Source organism: Heterodontus francisci, chromosome 7, assembly GCF_036365525.1.
Source record: "Heterodontus francisci isolate sHetFra1 chromosome 7, sHetFra1.hap1, whole genome shotgun sequence".
NCBI classification, from domain to species: Eukaryota; Metazoa; Chordata; class Chondrichthyes; order Heterodontiformes; family Heterodontidae; genus Heterodontus; species Heterodontus francisci.
In genome coordinates this window covers 132,204,593-132,220,453 of record NC_090377.1, presented here as the reverse complement: position 1 = coordinate 132,220,453, position 15,861 = coordinate 132,204,593, and the positions used below count along the sequence as shown (strand labels likewise).

Sequence of the window (15,861 nt, the reverse complement as noted above, 5' to 3'; positions counted from 1 at the left end):
AGTACTGGACTCACTCATTGGAACTAAAAGTAAAAATAAAGGCTGCAGATGTATGTCTATGAGATTGAAACAGATGACTTGTTAAGTGCTTGAGTTGAGAAGATGAAGAATTCCTCTGCTCACTGAAAAGGCCCTATGTGAAATCACAAAGTGGTACAGATCAGGGAGACAGTGGGCTCACATTGCTCATCTTTCCATAGAAACGTATGACCCCATTGCAGTAACTACCTATGATGTATGACTTCACATTTTGTATCTCCATTAGGGCCCTTTCAAGATCATTACATATTTGCCTGAAGAAGTGCTTTCTGACATCAGCACAGAACTTGCCCTTTTACTACTTTGCTCTGCTATTCCTTTGTCCTGCAGTCATTTCTGAACTTTAAGTGATGCTCTGGATGAACCTTTTCTATTCCACTTAGTGTACATACCTTCTCATTCAATTCCTTTCAAGGCTGGAGTTTATTTTTTCTAATCTCTGCTAATAGCTACATCCTCTTGCACTGGGGATAAGTGTTGTTGCCCCTTTTTTGCACCACTTTCAAGGGTCATGTTTGCACTGTAGCAAAACTAAAAAAAGTAAAGGTCAGCTCAACTAGAGCACTGTATAGTTGACAGACATCCCACTCATTGTGCAAATTTGATCAATGCACATTTTTTCTGATTCCAAATTATTGATGTTTATCTTGATTAGATACAGTTAGGAACTTGGCATCAATTTCTTCAGTAAATCCTATAAGTAGTGCCCACTGTTCATTATCAGCTCATTCTTTATCTAATTGAATGTTTACCTGAATTTGGCCAATTTCTTATCCAATTCTTAGGGGACATGAACCTCACAGTGAATCTTTCATTTGGCATTGGTAAAAGTTTCATTTGGAGAGTTCACAGGGTGGTTGGTATGCAAAATGCAAAGGTGTCATACTAGTGCAGTCAGGAGGGAATCTTGTGAAGTTGGGACTGAATTTCTCCATAAAGGCATTGTAGATGGAGCTTTATATTTTTAACTTTTTTTTTCTTTTATTTTGTAGAGGGAGCTTTACTCTGTATCTAACCCTGTTTTTTTTTTTCTTTTTGTATCTAACTCTGATTTTTTTTAAAGGTGGCCTTTATACCCCAGGCCCCTTTAATATCTTTTATGTCGAGGGGGCCTTTCCTCAGGCCCCCTTTATATACATATTTTTAAAATAATTTTATTAAAAACATAAATAAACAAAAAAAAAACTCAAATTAAAATGCCATTCTCGGTGTCGACGATGCACTCCAGTCCCTGCGGTGCCCACCGGTCGTGGATGGCCTCAAGCGTACCGGCGGACAAGGCATGGTCCTTCTCCAGGGACACCCAGGCGCGACCGTAACCGCGGAAGAGGGGGAGGCAATCGGGTGTTTCTAACTGGTTTTTTTTTTAATGGCATACTGTAGAGGGAGCTTTATTCTGTTTGTAATCTACATGTGACATGGGTCTATTTGATGAAACATTGGAATTTTTTTTCCTTGTCTTCTTCAAGGATTGCTGTGACCAATAGTGGCACCATGAGTACCATCTCAACTGAGAGCCAATTCAGCACAAAGCATGGATCGAAACTGATACATTCTTGGTAATTATTCTTGGTTCAGTAGATCAGTGCATTTACTGGCAGAGCTTTCTTGAAGGTTCTCAGTGTGAAAAAGTTTAACAACAATTTTTTGCACAAAATGGAGTCACATGAAATGTCTGTTTCCTCCATCAATGCATTTTGCTGAGGTAAACAGGAATTTAATATTCAATAATTAGCTATAGAGACCACCGTGCAGCCAATGCAACCTCGAGTTAAGAACAAGTTGTTCTCATTCTCAGGAATTATTGTTTGAAGGCAAATAAGATGTTTGTCAACTTGAAACTAATAAAATACATGTATGTCATGGAAAGGAAGGATTCACTGAAGTGCTCTATGTGTATAGACTGAGGGAAAACAGTTTCTCCAGAATATACATGTGCATTTTATCAGCTTACACATAAAAGGCTATACTGTGACTCGTGTTGTACCCTTCCCCTGCATCATAGTTACAGGGTGAGTGACCTTTATCCTACTGAATAAATGACCTTTACCCTGTTGAATAGGCAGGAACTCCACACAGTTAAACAGCTTTATCCTACTGAATAAACAGGAGCTGCACACAGTCACCTTGACCTTTACCTTGTTGAATAATGAACAACTTCACAGCAGGCTATAACAAATTGAAATGGATTGTGTGAGGTTGTAGAGGCAATGTTGTAGAGCTGATTTTCAAGAGGTGTATGCCAGGAGTTAGTCCTCTAGTATTTGGCCAATACCACTTGTTGCCACATCAGCAACCTTTTGATTGCGCTTGACTCTGAAAATGCCACAGTGACCATGTTGGATGTTGGGGGAAGTTATGGCTCGGAGGCTCTGGGCTGAATTTTCCCGGACCCATGGAGGTGGGTTAGGCAGGACCGAGAGCAAAGTTGCAAAATAACGCCTGCCTCCAAGTCAGAGACTACCAAACCGGCTGTGGTGAGTAGCGAATTAGGCCTATTAATGGGCCAATTGAGGGAATGTTGATGGTGCCCCCGGGTTCTTCCCGATAGCAGATGGGCCTCCTGCTAAGGCCAGAGCTTGGAATTTAACTGGAAGCACCATGCCAGGCGGTCCATCGATGCCTCCTCACTCCCCAACACGGACCCGCTAGGATGCACCTGCCACAGCTGCAAACCATACTGTGGAGTGGTTCCTCCTCCACAGTGATGGTCTGACAGCAGTGGCCATGCATGATTTTTAATTTTTCTCAATGCTACAGAGAGCTCTTCCATTTTGCGGTCTCCTATCTGCCTCAGCAGTGCCCAACTATCCTGGTGGGGCTGCTGGCTGGACGTCACTGTGGGCCCTGCTAATGGACCTACTGCTTCCATGGTCCATCCGCCGTCCTTAATTGGAAAGGACTCCCAGAGCAGCTTCTTAATTGGCCGCCACCGGGAAGATCGCGACCAACATCCCGCCAAGGCCGCTTCGGGTGCCCGATCCAGAAGTGAGGCCAACGATGTGATCGTGACCCAATCCTGTGTGATTGTTGCAGTTTGTACTAGTAAAAACTCCTCAAATGTTAATGTGAAAAGGAGACTGAGATTTTCATTTTATATTTAAATAATTCCTTGGGACAGAAGTGCTGATACCTTTATTTCCTCAAGATAGTCCTATATAGGGTCTTGCAAGGCACATCAGGAGTTGATGGCTTCCATTTGTAGTTTTATATATGTTGGGAAATGGAGTGACAAGAGAAAAAAGACTTGCATTCATAAAGCTGCTTTGAGAACCTAAGGACATCCCAAAGTGTTACAATCCAGAAAGCCAGTTCTTGAAGGATATAACTGGCTAGGATAATCTTTACACACTTGTATAAGCATTTATTTACACAGTTACAGATTACAAGCAAGCACATCCTAACTCCATAACCACAGTGTAGATCTGTGTCTATTAATAGGGACATAAGTGAATTTCCATTTAATGCAAACCATCTGCCTACAGTTAAACAATTACTGTACAGGTAACACAAAGCACCTTACAGCCAACCAAGTATGTTTGAAATGTCACCATTGTAATGTAGAAGTGATACTACGTGTGGAGCTGCACAGTATTTTTTTCTGATTTATCACTTCCCAATGCCCACCACACTAGACCCTACATCCTGGAGCAGCTGACTCTTGCTGGGGTGTGATTCCACAAGCACTGTTCCTCCTCCAATACCTCACCGAAGTGTCAACAGACAGTGGAGGGCATCAAAGCCGGGCCTAATCTTATCATCTGACATGCACAAACATCAGCTATAAAACACAGATTACTGGTCTGTCAATGATCAAAATAGTGTTCAGAGCAATCTTTGAGACAAATACCACATAAAAATGTTCTTCACTCACACATGAATGGCCACTTGGATGTGTGATATCAGATGGTAGCCATTACAACCAAGAGAGTGGCGATTTCAGGGGCGGACGAGACAAAATTGTGTGTTGGGTGGCGAGCAGAGAAATGCTTTCTGAGGACTGACCCCAATTTGGAAATGCAAAATCCATAATTGTAACGGTGGTTGTTTTTCACAGTTCAAATGGATTTAATAGAAAAATTTCAAACATTGGACTTGAACATCTAATCCAGGTTGACGTTTCAGTGAGCTACCCAAGTGTGTGCTGCATTGTTGGAGATGCCATCTTTCAGATGCCATGTTAAGCCAAGGTCTTGTCTGCTTATTCAGGGAAACAGAAGATCCTATGGAATTATTCAAGGAAGATCAGTGACTTCTCCCAGTCCTGACCAACAATTATCCCTCAACCAGTCTCTCCAAAAGAACACATTATCTGGTCATTCATTCATTTACTATTTGAGGGACTGTGCTTTGCGCAAATTGGCTTTCGTGTTTGCATATGAAACAATAGTGGCCATACTTTAATTTGTTTGCTGTGAAGCTCTTTGGGATGTTCTGAGGATCATAGAAACTTACAGCATAGTTGGAGACCATTTGGCCTGTCATGCCTGGGCTGGCTCTTTGAAAGAGTAGTCATGCTTAGTTCCACATTCTCGCACTTTGCCCATAATCCTTTAAGTTCTTCATCCTCAAATACTTGTCTAGCTCCCTTTTAAAATTATTTATGAAATTATCTTCCACCATCTTTTCAGGTATAGTGTTTCAGATCCTGACAACTCTCAGTGAAAAAAATTCTCCTTAATCTCCCTTCTAGGTCTTTTCCCAATGATTTTAAATCCATAACCTCTGGTTCTTGACCAACTTTCCAGAGGGAATAGTTTTTTTCTATCTACTCTATCAAAACTTCGTTATGTCGAAACCTTTATTAGATCACCTCTTGACCTTCTCTGTTCTAAAGAGAAATGTCCGAATGTTTTCAACCTTTCATAACTAAAGTCCCTCATCCTTGGTAACATTCTGGTAAACCATCTCTGTATCCTGTCTAATGTCTTTACATCTTTCCGTAAGTGTGGTGCCCAGCATTGTCCATAACACTGCAGCTGAGGCCTAACCAGTGAATATAAAATTCTAGCATGATCTGTTTGCTTTTATATTCTATGCCTTGATTTGTACGTCAGGTAACCCATATGCATTTTAACCACCTTATCACCTTGCCCTGCTGTCTTTTAATTTGTGTATATGGGCAAAAAGGTCTCTCTACTCATATACATTTTTCAAAATCATGCCATTTATAGTGTACTGTCTTTCCGTATTAGTGCTGCCAAAGTGCATCACTTCACACTTCTCTGTATTGAACTCCATCTGCCATGCATCTGCCCATTTTACCATCCTGTTTACGCCACCCTGAAGTCTACAACTGTCCTCATCACTATCTACAGAAAGTGCTGGAAATACACAGCAGGTCTTGCAGCATCTGTGGAGAGAGAAACAGTGTCTGTGATCATTCATCAGAACTTTTTTTTTCTCTCCACAGATGCTGCCAGACCTGCTGTGTATTTCCAGCACTTACTGTTTTTATTTCTGATTTCCAGAATCCACAGTATTTTGCTTTTATTTTACTCATCACCATCTACTTTGCCAAGTTTCATATCATCTGCCAACGTAATAATGCTGCTCCCTGAACCTGAGTCTAGGTCATTTTTGAAAATTGAGAAGAGTAATGGACAAAAATTGACATTTGGGGATCACCACTGGAGACCATCTGACAGTCTGAAAAACATCCATTCAGCACCACCTGTCATTGAGCCAATTCCATATCCATATTGCCACTTTCCCCTTCTTCTTTTCTTTCTTTTGGGCCTCCTTATCTCGAGAGACAATGGATACGCGCCTGGAGGTGGTCAGTGGTTATGGAGTGACCTCTCCATGGCGCATGCCTGGGCAAATTTATGGAGGTTGAGAGTTGCCCAGTCGTCAAAACCCCCCTCTCGGCCCATGGTTTTTCATCTTAATAAGCCTCTTGTGTGGCAATTGTTGAATGCCTTCCAAAAGTCCATCTCTACAACATCTACTGTACTGCCTTGATCAGCCTTCTGTTACCTCATCAAAGAATTCAGTCAAGTTCGTCAGACATGGATGTAAAAAAATGGTTTATAATTACAAGTTCTTGCTTTTTTTTGGTGTGTTTGTTCAGTGATGACCCTGTTCCTGTATTCTGTGCAGTGTTTTCCAGATGATCAGTATAAGATGAGATTCAACCATGCAATTTAAGAACTGAGGCATGACTGAATTGCTTCCTCCTAAATTATTGACAGACATTTATTTTTTCCTTTATAACAGAGCCTTAAGTTTTCAGTTTTGTAGTGGGTGGCTGAGCTTGACATGGGTGACATGCTGTGCGTCCTATAGTACAGGAGGTACATCTCATCACGACATGCTATATATTTACAGCTCCTATGTCATGAAAGGCATTAGCTTTTACGTATCACCTTGCCAGAAAATCTCCAATGCTTTGGTACTTCATAATTTTCTGTCTAATTTGTTCACCTCCTTTTCTAAAGCTTCTTCATTGGAATACAGTTTCACAAGTGGAAATTTTCCCCAGGCATCTGAAAGAAGTGTTCAATCTTCACATATGGACATTGATGGTGGGTGTTGGCAGTATATTTGATGTAGAGGGCATCACAGCCAAGCCCGATTCAGTAATCACACACCCATAAGCACTCACATCCGGCAGAGGTTGCTGAATAGTCACCAGAAACAGGAAATCTGGACGACAACTCCTTTCCCTAACCCAGGGTCAGTTGTATCACTGGCCTTGCTATAGTCAATTAACTGATTATGTACTGATGATTGAATCTTTGGTCATTTTGGTCAGTATGACTGACTTGTTCAGGGCCATCTCCTCTTATCACTTCAATTTCTCCCTTCATCACTTCATTTCTACAGGTGCCAAACCTTCACCAGCACCATGACCAAGTGGCCATTGTTTTGCATTAGCCTCGGCAGTGGAGGTCAGCAAGAAATTCGACCATCACTGTTGATCCTGTAATAACCCAATACTTAAACACTGACTCATTGCAGTGTGACGGTGGAAACTGATAAGTAGCCGAAACCCTCACTGATCACTCCACCTAACCACTCCTTCATTTCTGGGACACTGAAGCTGCAGTGCCATTATTGCTGCCCTAGCCTAGTGTAGATTTGGCAATTTCATGCTCAGCTTGGTCACTTTCAATTCATGTCCTAGGAATAGGTGCTGAAATTAAGACATAACATCACCTATTTTGTCTTTGTTTCTGAACTGATCCAAATCAAATCCTCTAAAGGCCAATCATTTAACATGTGAACTAGAGAGGCAGGTAATGCTGATGCTATTACGGCCAAGATTTAATTTGTCCTTGAGTGTTTATTTGAGTACATTCCGATCCCAAGATCTGCCAAAATGTTGGAAGATGTTACACCCTGTTCAATAAAAGGAAACAGATAAACCAAAAAAATTATCGTCCAGTTAGTTAGTCTTGCCTCTGTTGCAGGTGGAGGCTATAACACAAGACTAAATAAGCAAACATTTAGAAAGCCAGGGACTAATCAGGAAGAGTTAGTATGGACTTGTCAAGGGCAACATGCGCTTGTCTAATTTTCATGTAATTTTTGGATGTATATGTGAAGGGCATGCAGTGGTTGTTGTATATAGGGATTTTAGAAGGCATTGTTATGTAGTATTAAAAGGAATGTAGCTGCATTGATAAAGGGATAGAAAGAGAACAGAAGAGAAAAAGTAAGGGGTAAATAATTGTTTTTCAGATTGGGGATTATGGGGAGCAGTGTGTCACATAATCTTGTGTTGGGCCATTTTATGTTTTCAATTTATGCAAATGATTGGGTCTTTGCCACAAGGGGAATGGTATTGAAGTTTGCAGAAACCAATTGTGGGCTCAGCAAACTGGGAAAGTATGCAGGAGATTGCAAAGGGCATAGAGAGGTTATAATCAAGAAAGCCAGTTGTTGAAGGATGAAACTGGAGCCAATCTTTACTCAGTCTTACTTTTATTTACAGAGTGAAAGGTTACTAACCGGTAGCTCCTAACTCAAAACCCTCACCCACTTTCAGTAATTGCCTCCTTATATGTGCTCAAGTAAGACCCCAGTTAAAGTCCTCCACTTGCATATAACTAAGCACAATTGATATAAAGTTAACAAATTCCCTTCTTTCTCTTTGAATAAACCTTAAGAGTTTAAAATGCACAAACATTTCAAAACAAATCAAAATAAATGCCATTTTCTATACAAAGCATTACATTGCAGGACACTCCTCCTCTAGGACCCCTAACAATTTTTTTGTTTTACATAAAAAAAAATGCTTCTACAATCTGATAGTTGATGACTTGCGTCTGCCCATTTAATTTTGGAGATTTCCTTTCTCTCCAGCATTTGTTTCAAGCTAGTAAAGTCAATCCGTAATCTTTTTTCACTCACACTTTTCGTAGAGTGTACATTATCCTACATTGAACGATTATCTACATAACATTCAATGGGTATCTTACCTTTAGTACGCCCCTTGTACAGAATCTCACCTAAAATATTTGACAACTAGAACCCCATATCCACTGCCTTCATAAGACCAATGTTTCCGCAGCTAAAGTAATTTTGAAAATAGAGACATTATGTAGAAGCTTTTCGTCTTGCACTCATCAGGACATCCGCAAGAATGCCAATTAAGGGAAAACAGCAACTTTATACTGCATGAGAAGACAGTGCTGATTGATGGAGGCATTGCCATGGAGACTGCACCAGTCAACGGTGACTGACAGTTAACTGCCAAGCTTTGTTTGAAATTTAAACCAGGCAGCTTGACTCTGATTGGTCAAGGCATTGCCCTGAGGAATGAACCAGCGCATGGCTGTCACTTATTTTATTTAGCTGAAACAGGTGCAATGTTTGTACATATTCTTTCTGTCTTCAAAGAACAGGGCCCTATGAATTAAAATATGTAGCTTCCAGTCCGCGCAAATGTGCCATACTGTGTGAGCCCTACTGACAATCTTCGACATAATGTTTCTATTTTCAGCAATACTCAAGTTCTGCACTACCAAATGATTATTTAAAGTACTTTTAACAAGCCTTTTTATCTTCCGAGCTTCCCAAGCTGAAGGACAACATTTCTCATTTTCATCCATCAGAAATAATATGGAACCGGCTGCACTTGAATACCCATGAGGAAGATCAGCATGTGAAACATTGCTAAAAATGATTAGTTTCATGTTCTTTGGGTCACCTAAGGATGGGAACTTAAGTATGCATTTCACCAGATTTAATTTTTTTAATGTTTTATTTACCCTGAAAACATTCTCAACTTTTGGGCATTTAGTTGTAGTATTTAACTTCAAAACTAGCATCTGGTCTAGTCTGAGTGCACAATTGATCAATAAAGCTTTGGATTTGCTCCAACTCTGCTTTAGATATAACATCGTCTTTCTGTAAAGACGTAGCATGATTAACCGGGATGGGAGTAACTCTCTCTAAATAGGATTGTTGATTTGAAGTTATTCCAGACCTACTCTACTTAATATCACAGGCCCCCACAAGCCTGACTCCCAATCTTAATTCTCAAATTCCGCCGTACCACCCCATAAGAAATTATCAATGTGCATCATGAAGATGCCTGAAAGTTTCCCTTTATGATACCAATAAAACATTGCAGAATCTGCTTTTAGTTGAACACAACCTATTTTCAGCAAAAACCGATCTCACTGAGAAATACCATACGTTGAAAGCATCATTAAGGCAATAGACGCATTTGTTTAGTTTCCATAGTTTTCCTTCTGCACCTGCTGCCTCTTTGGGCGGTTTCAGAAACACTTTTCTCTGAAAAGTATCATCCTGCAGAAACGTAGCTTTTATGTTGATTGATCTACACTCCCATGAATATGTGGCCAAAAGAGCTAAAAAGATTTTCAAGATTACTTTTCCAGCTGTGGGAGGGTCCATTCTAACATCTGTATCACCCAACCTCTTCAAAATACCTAGCAGCTAGCCTTGCTTTAGCCTTATAAGCCCCATCTGCAAGGACCTTTTCAGTACAAATCCAAGGCTGGCTGCCCCATATCTGGTACCTCAGAATAAACACCAAATACTCTCCAATTATCTAATTTCTTTTGCGTTGTTTCTGATTAGTTTATCCTCAAGTTCATTGGCAGCCACCAAACTTTCACAGTTATGGGAACTTCTGTTCTAGTTTTGTTGCAAGACTGCTCTGTGGCCTTTATTTCATTGTCTTAATCTATTCAAGCTGTGGCCTCTACTTGCACTTTTATATCTGCCGAGACTACCACTGCTAGATCTCCCTCTTGTACTATCTGAGGCTGTTTCTCCAGTACGTGATCATTTCCTAATGCAAGAGCACTTCTAGACCCACTATTAGAACTTGCACCGTGCTTTCTTACTCTCCACACTTTCACCCCATTCTGCCAGTCAATGGACCTCACTTGGCCGTCATCCTGATCACTTAATCAATATTAAACTTGCTTGTAGATTTTCCTGCACATCCCACAATTGTTGCATCCCACCATTCATTGGACTCCTCTGGGCAATTGGCCTTTGGATGCAATAGCTCTGTCCTGTGTGTCGTGATGGCTCACATTACCACTACCCAACCCTTGATCTACCGTATTCTGTTCCTTCGAATCTTTATCACAAAACACATGAACATTTGAGGTACAAAGTGCGTCATTTCCTTTGATCAGCTGATCAGATGATCAGATTCTGAGATTTTGTAATTAATGCTGATTAATCGCGAGGACTGAACCTTAACCGTTTGATTGCTATATTTGATAACTACTGTTTTATCGTCACAACCTATTACCTTACCAGGGCCCTTCCATTCCCCATGACCCTCGCTTTTATAATACACTAAATGTCCTGAATTAAATTCTGTCTCAGATGGCCTTATACGATGCCTTAGAGCTCTTCGAATTTTCTCCGAGACCTCAGCCATGATGAAAGTCCGTCTCCCTGCAAGTAAAGCATTCAAATGTGCAGAAAAAATTGAACTAATTGTAGTACCATCTAGAGCAGGAGGACTATCGCACAGTACAAAAGGCAATTTGGGATTTTGCCCATAGACCAATTGATAGAGACTATACCCTCTAACCACCTGAAGCAAATGTTTTGCGTGAACGGCCTATGCCAGGGCAGTTGTTAACATACAGTCTGGTCAATATTCTCTTCTATTAGCCTTGTATACTCTACATTAACCACACCTGCATCCTTTAGCAGGGTTTTTAGTCCTTCACGAGAAGGGTGAGAAAATTGTCTGTGTAACTTTAAAAGTTTGCTTTTTTCCTCTATGATTCTTATCACCTGATGCCATTAATACTCGTCTAACACTCTGACGAGAAACATCAGGTTTTGTTAAGGGGATACCATAATGCCCTGACTGGGTAAACTGCAAATTCACTGATTTTCTAAAAACAGTTGCCTTATCATGCTATATGTCAAGTTTCATTTGTGCCTTTTTCATAGAAGGTAAAAGGTATCTCACTAGAGACTACATCAGTACTGATAAAATGGCTTACTCCAGCTATTTCACATGGAATTACAACTCTCTTTAATGATCTCGATGTATTGTCGTCACCAAATCCAAAGCAAGTAGTACTTTTATACTCCTTAACCTTGCATCGGTGCTCGCTGCTGAGTGAATCTAAACATTTTAACCAGTCTGTTCCATGTACTGTCGAATTGCAATCATTATCTAACACAGCACAGTTGAACAAATCCGCGACTAACACATTCATCACAGGAATAAAACTCCTTGCAGTGAGTACAATTTGTTCAGATTCACCGTATCTTTCTTTTCTGCATCAGAGTTCTCCGTGTCATGTGTCATTTCGAGGACCCTGCCTCTCCGCTTTGGGCAGTTCATCGCACAGTGATTCTTCGAGTCACACCTGAAGCACCTATTAACAGTTGCTGGGCATTCCTGGAATTCATTTGCCTATTATTGCTGTTCCAATTCTGTCTTCTGCTATAATATCCAGATCTGCTCAAGGTGCTTTGATCCTCATTCCTCCTGTCTGTAACTTTTCCGTTATACTTATGCCTGCGTCCATTATCTGGACCATTTTGAAATCTGGCAATCATTGAGTCCTCTATTCTTTGTGTCACCATAGAATGTCCCATTTGTTCCATCAAGGCTGCAGGAAATGACGGTTTCCCCAGGAATTTTTTTTAAGGTAGCAGACAGCTGATCCAATAGGCAGTCTTTTTCCGAGAACCGAACCCCAGTTAGAACCTCATACCTGTCCATATGTGACACCTTAGCACAATCCAGTAATTTAAATGCTAGCACTGAACCAGGGATCTCTAAATTTGGTTTCCTCGATCTTTTATACAGTCTGCTAAAGTCCGTGATAAATTCCTCCATTGAATAACCACCTGTTTTCCAAAATCTATCAGAGTCTGAGCATGTCTCATAGGCATTTAATAGATCAGCTTGTAAATTTCATCCAAGAACAGGTAGATAAAGTGGTAAAGAAGACATCTGGAATGCTTTCCTTTATTGGCCGAGGTATAGAATACAAAAGCAGGGATATGATGCTGGAACTGTATAAAACACTGGTTAGGGCACAGCTGGAGTATTGCGTAACGTTCTGGTCACCACATTACAGGAAGGACGTAATTGCTCTGGAGAGAGTACAGAGGAAATTTACAAGAATGTTGCCGGGGCTTGAAATTTGCAGCTATGGGGAAAGATTGGATAGACTAGGGTTGTTTTCCTTAGAACAGAAGAGGCTGAGGGTGACTTAATTGAGGTGTACAGAATTATGAGGGGCCTAGATAGAGGAGACAGGAAGGACTTCTTTCCACTAGCGGAGAGGTCAATTACCTGGGGGCACAGATTTAAGGTGATTGGTAGAAGGATTAGAGGGGACATGAGGCAAAACCTTTCACCCAGAGGGTGGTGGGTGTCTGGAATTCACTGCCCGAACTGGTGGTGGAGGCAGAAACCCTCACCTCATTTAAAAGGTACCTGGACCTGTAACTGAAGTGCTGTAACCTGCAAGGCTACGGAACAGGTGCTGGAAGGTGATATTAGATTGGGTGGCTAGGTTTTCAGCCGATGCAGGCATGATGGGCTGAATGGCCTCTTTCTGTGCCATAACCTTTCTATGGTTCTGTGGTTTTAACTCTAATAGAAGATCCAAACCTTCATCAGTATCCAACTGATGAGCATTCAGCTCACCAAGTACTTTACTTCTGATTTTTATTTTTGGTAGTAAGTGACAATGCCTAGGCCATACCTTGTTTTCACTTTGGTAGGGACGTAACCAGTGTCTACATATCCACTTCATTCTTCTACTGGTCATAGAGTCATAGAGAGATACAACACTGAAACAGGCCCTTAGGCCCACCATGTCCGCGCCAACCATCAACGACCCTTTATACTAATCCTACATTAATCCCATTTTCCCTCTCACATCCCCACCTTCCCTCAATTCTCCTATTACCTACCTACACTAGGGGTAATTTTTACAATGGCCGATTTACCTATCAACCCGCAAGTCTTTGGCATGTGGGAGGAAACCGGAGCACCTGGAGGAAACCCATGCGGTCATAGGGAGAACTTGCAAACTTCACACAGGCAGTACCCAGAATCGAACCCGGGTCGCTGGAGCTGTGAGGCTGCGGTGCTAGCCACTGTGCCATCCTCGTATGGTCATATGGTTCAGACTCAGAGAACATCAGAGGGTGTTTGTACCCTGACAATTTATGCTTGCTTTCTGCCATTTTCCACAATAGACACAAGGACTTTAGTTTCCTATGTGAAAATTTTGTTTTAGTTTCCAATCTTCACTTTTAGACAGCCATCCTCTGCTACCATGTTATAATCAAGAAAGTCAGTTGTTGAAGGATGAAGCTGGAGCCAATGATTACTCTGTCTTGCATTTATTTACAGAGTGAAAGATGACTAACATATAGTTCCTAACTTAAAGCCCTCACCCAGTTATAGTAATTGTCTCCTTGTATGTGCTCAAGTAAGACCCTAATTAACGTCCTCCACCTGAATTAATTAAACACAATTGATACACAATTAACAAGACAGAGTGGACAGATAGGTGATAAATACAGTCTAGGGTACAGAAATATGAAGTATATTTTAGAAAAACAATGAAAGGAGGTGTACCCTAAATGGAAAGGTTCTATGGAGAACAATGGCGGCGCAGTGGTTAGCACCGCAGCCTCACAGCTCCAGCGACCCGGGTTCAATTCTGGGTACTGCCTGTGTGGAGTTTGCAAGTTCTCCCTGTGTCTGCGTGGGTTTCCTCCGGGTGCTCCGGTTTCCTCCCACATGCCAAAGACTTGCAGGTTGATAGGTAAATTGGCCATTATAAATTGCCCCTAGTATAGGTAGGTGGTAGGGTAATATAGGGACAGGTGGGGATTGTGGTAGGAATATGGAATTAGTGGAGGATTAGTATAAATGGGTGGTTGATGGTCGGCACAGATTCGGTGGGCTGAAGGGCCTGTTTCAGTGCTGTATCTCTAAACTAAACTAAACTAAAACTAAAAACTAAACATAGAGAAAAACCAAATGGGATTCTGGATGTCATTCACAGGGAATTGAATATAAAAATAAGACACTCGTTTTGAATTTGTTCCAAGACATTGGTCAAGCAACAGTTGGAGGAAGAAGTAAAGAATTAGCTTTTATGCAGCGCATTTCACGATCGTAGGACATCCTAAAGTGCTTAACAGCCAATGAAGTGCTTTTGAAGTGTCATCACTATTGTTTATGCACTCAATCTGCTCATAGCCAGCTCTCACTGGCAGCAATGAAATAAATGACCAAATAATCCGTTTTACATGTTGACTGAGGGGCAAATATTGCCTAGGATACTGACCGGGTAACATTCCCATGCTGTTCTTTGAATAGCACCATGGGATGTTATATTACATCCATCTGAGAGGGCAGACAGGGCCTTGGTTTTTAATGTCTCATTTGGAAGATGTCCCCTTTGATAATGCTGCACTCCCTCAGTACTGCACAGAGGTATCAGCTTGGAGGTATTGAGTCTCTGGAGTGGTGCTTAAATCTGCAATCTCTGGCAAAATTGCTACTAACTGATGCAAGGCTGATAACACTGAGTTTGTTTACAGTTCTGGGAAAGCTATTACAGGAAGGGTGTGGAAAGGCTACAATGATACCAGCAATTCATTAGAGCAGAACAGGCTAAAGACAGATTGGGTAGTGGTTTTGAGAGAGTGAAAGATTGTTTTCACTAGCAATTGGCTTACAAGGGGATACAGACTGTGGATTATCACAAGAATGATGAGGAAAATTTAAAAGAAAATTTTCACACATTGGGTTAGTAGAACACATGTTTTATATTTATATTTTATGTGCTTTACCATAAGGGGCCATTGAGTCATTTCAAAGTGAATTGGTTAAGGAGTTGTTAAAGGAAGAATATAAAAGAATACTGGAAAAGGACAGGGAATTGGGTTTGAAATAGATCCCCCCCACCCCCCTATAAGATGCAGACATGTTGGGCCTTTTGTTCTTATAAATTCTATGATACCACCTAATAGTTGAGTGGTCAAAATAGGATTTCTGTCTGTATAGAAATGTTTGTCTCTCTAATTCCCACAGAAGTAAACTATTTGTGGAACATTAGATTGAATCAAAAATACACAGTAAAGGTGTTAAACACAATCCTTCAACCTTGTTATTGTTACTTCAACTTGATGCAAAATTCATTTTCAAAATAAGATTCAGAGCCTGTGTGTGTTTGTGTGCATTTGTAACACTGTTGCCCTCACTGGATTGAGCATTCAGTCGCTTTTAAGGAGTTTGCTTGATAATAGGTATCAGAGTAATGATGTTATAATGGTATGTGCCTCAGACAGAATCTCTTCCTCCCCTTTCTTTATGAACTCGAC

At 41.0% G+C, this 15,861-nt stretch overlaps 1 protein-coding gene across 4 annotated transcripts in view; it reads left to right on the top strand.

Annotated features, from left to right (window-relative positions):
* Positions 1-15,861, top strand: part of bmpr2b (bone morphogenetic protein receptor, type II b (serine/threonine kinase)) — a 362,014-nt gene that overhangs the window by 75,914 nt on the left and 270,239 nt on the right. Inside the window, exon 1 of one of the 4 annotated variants that reach the window (XM_068036171.1) lies at positions 2,268-2,516. The exons of the other annotated variants lie outside the window; for them this stretch is intronic. The gene's annotated coding sequence lies outside the window, so the exon portion shown is untranslated. Of the gene's footprint in view, positions 1-2,267; positions 2,517-15,861 lie in introns of those variants that run through there. 4 annotated transcript variants of the gene reach the window in all.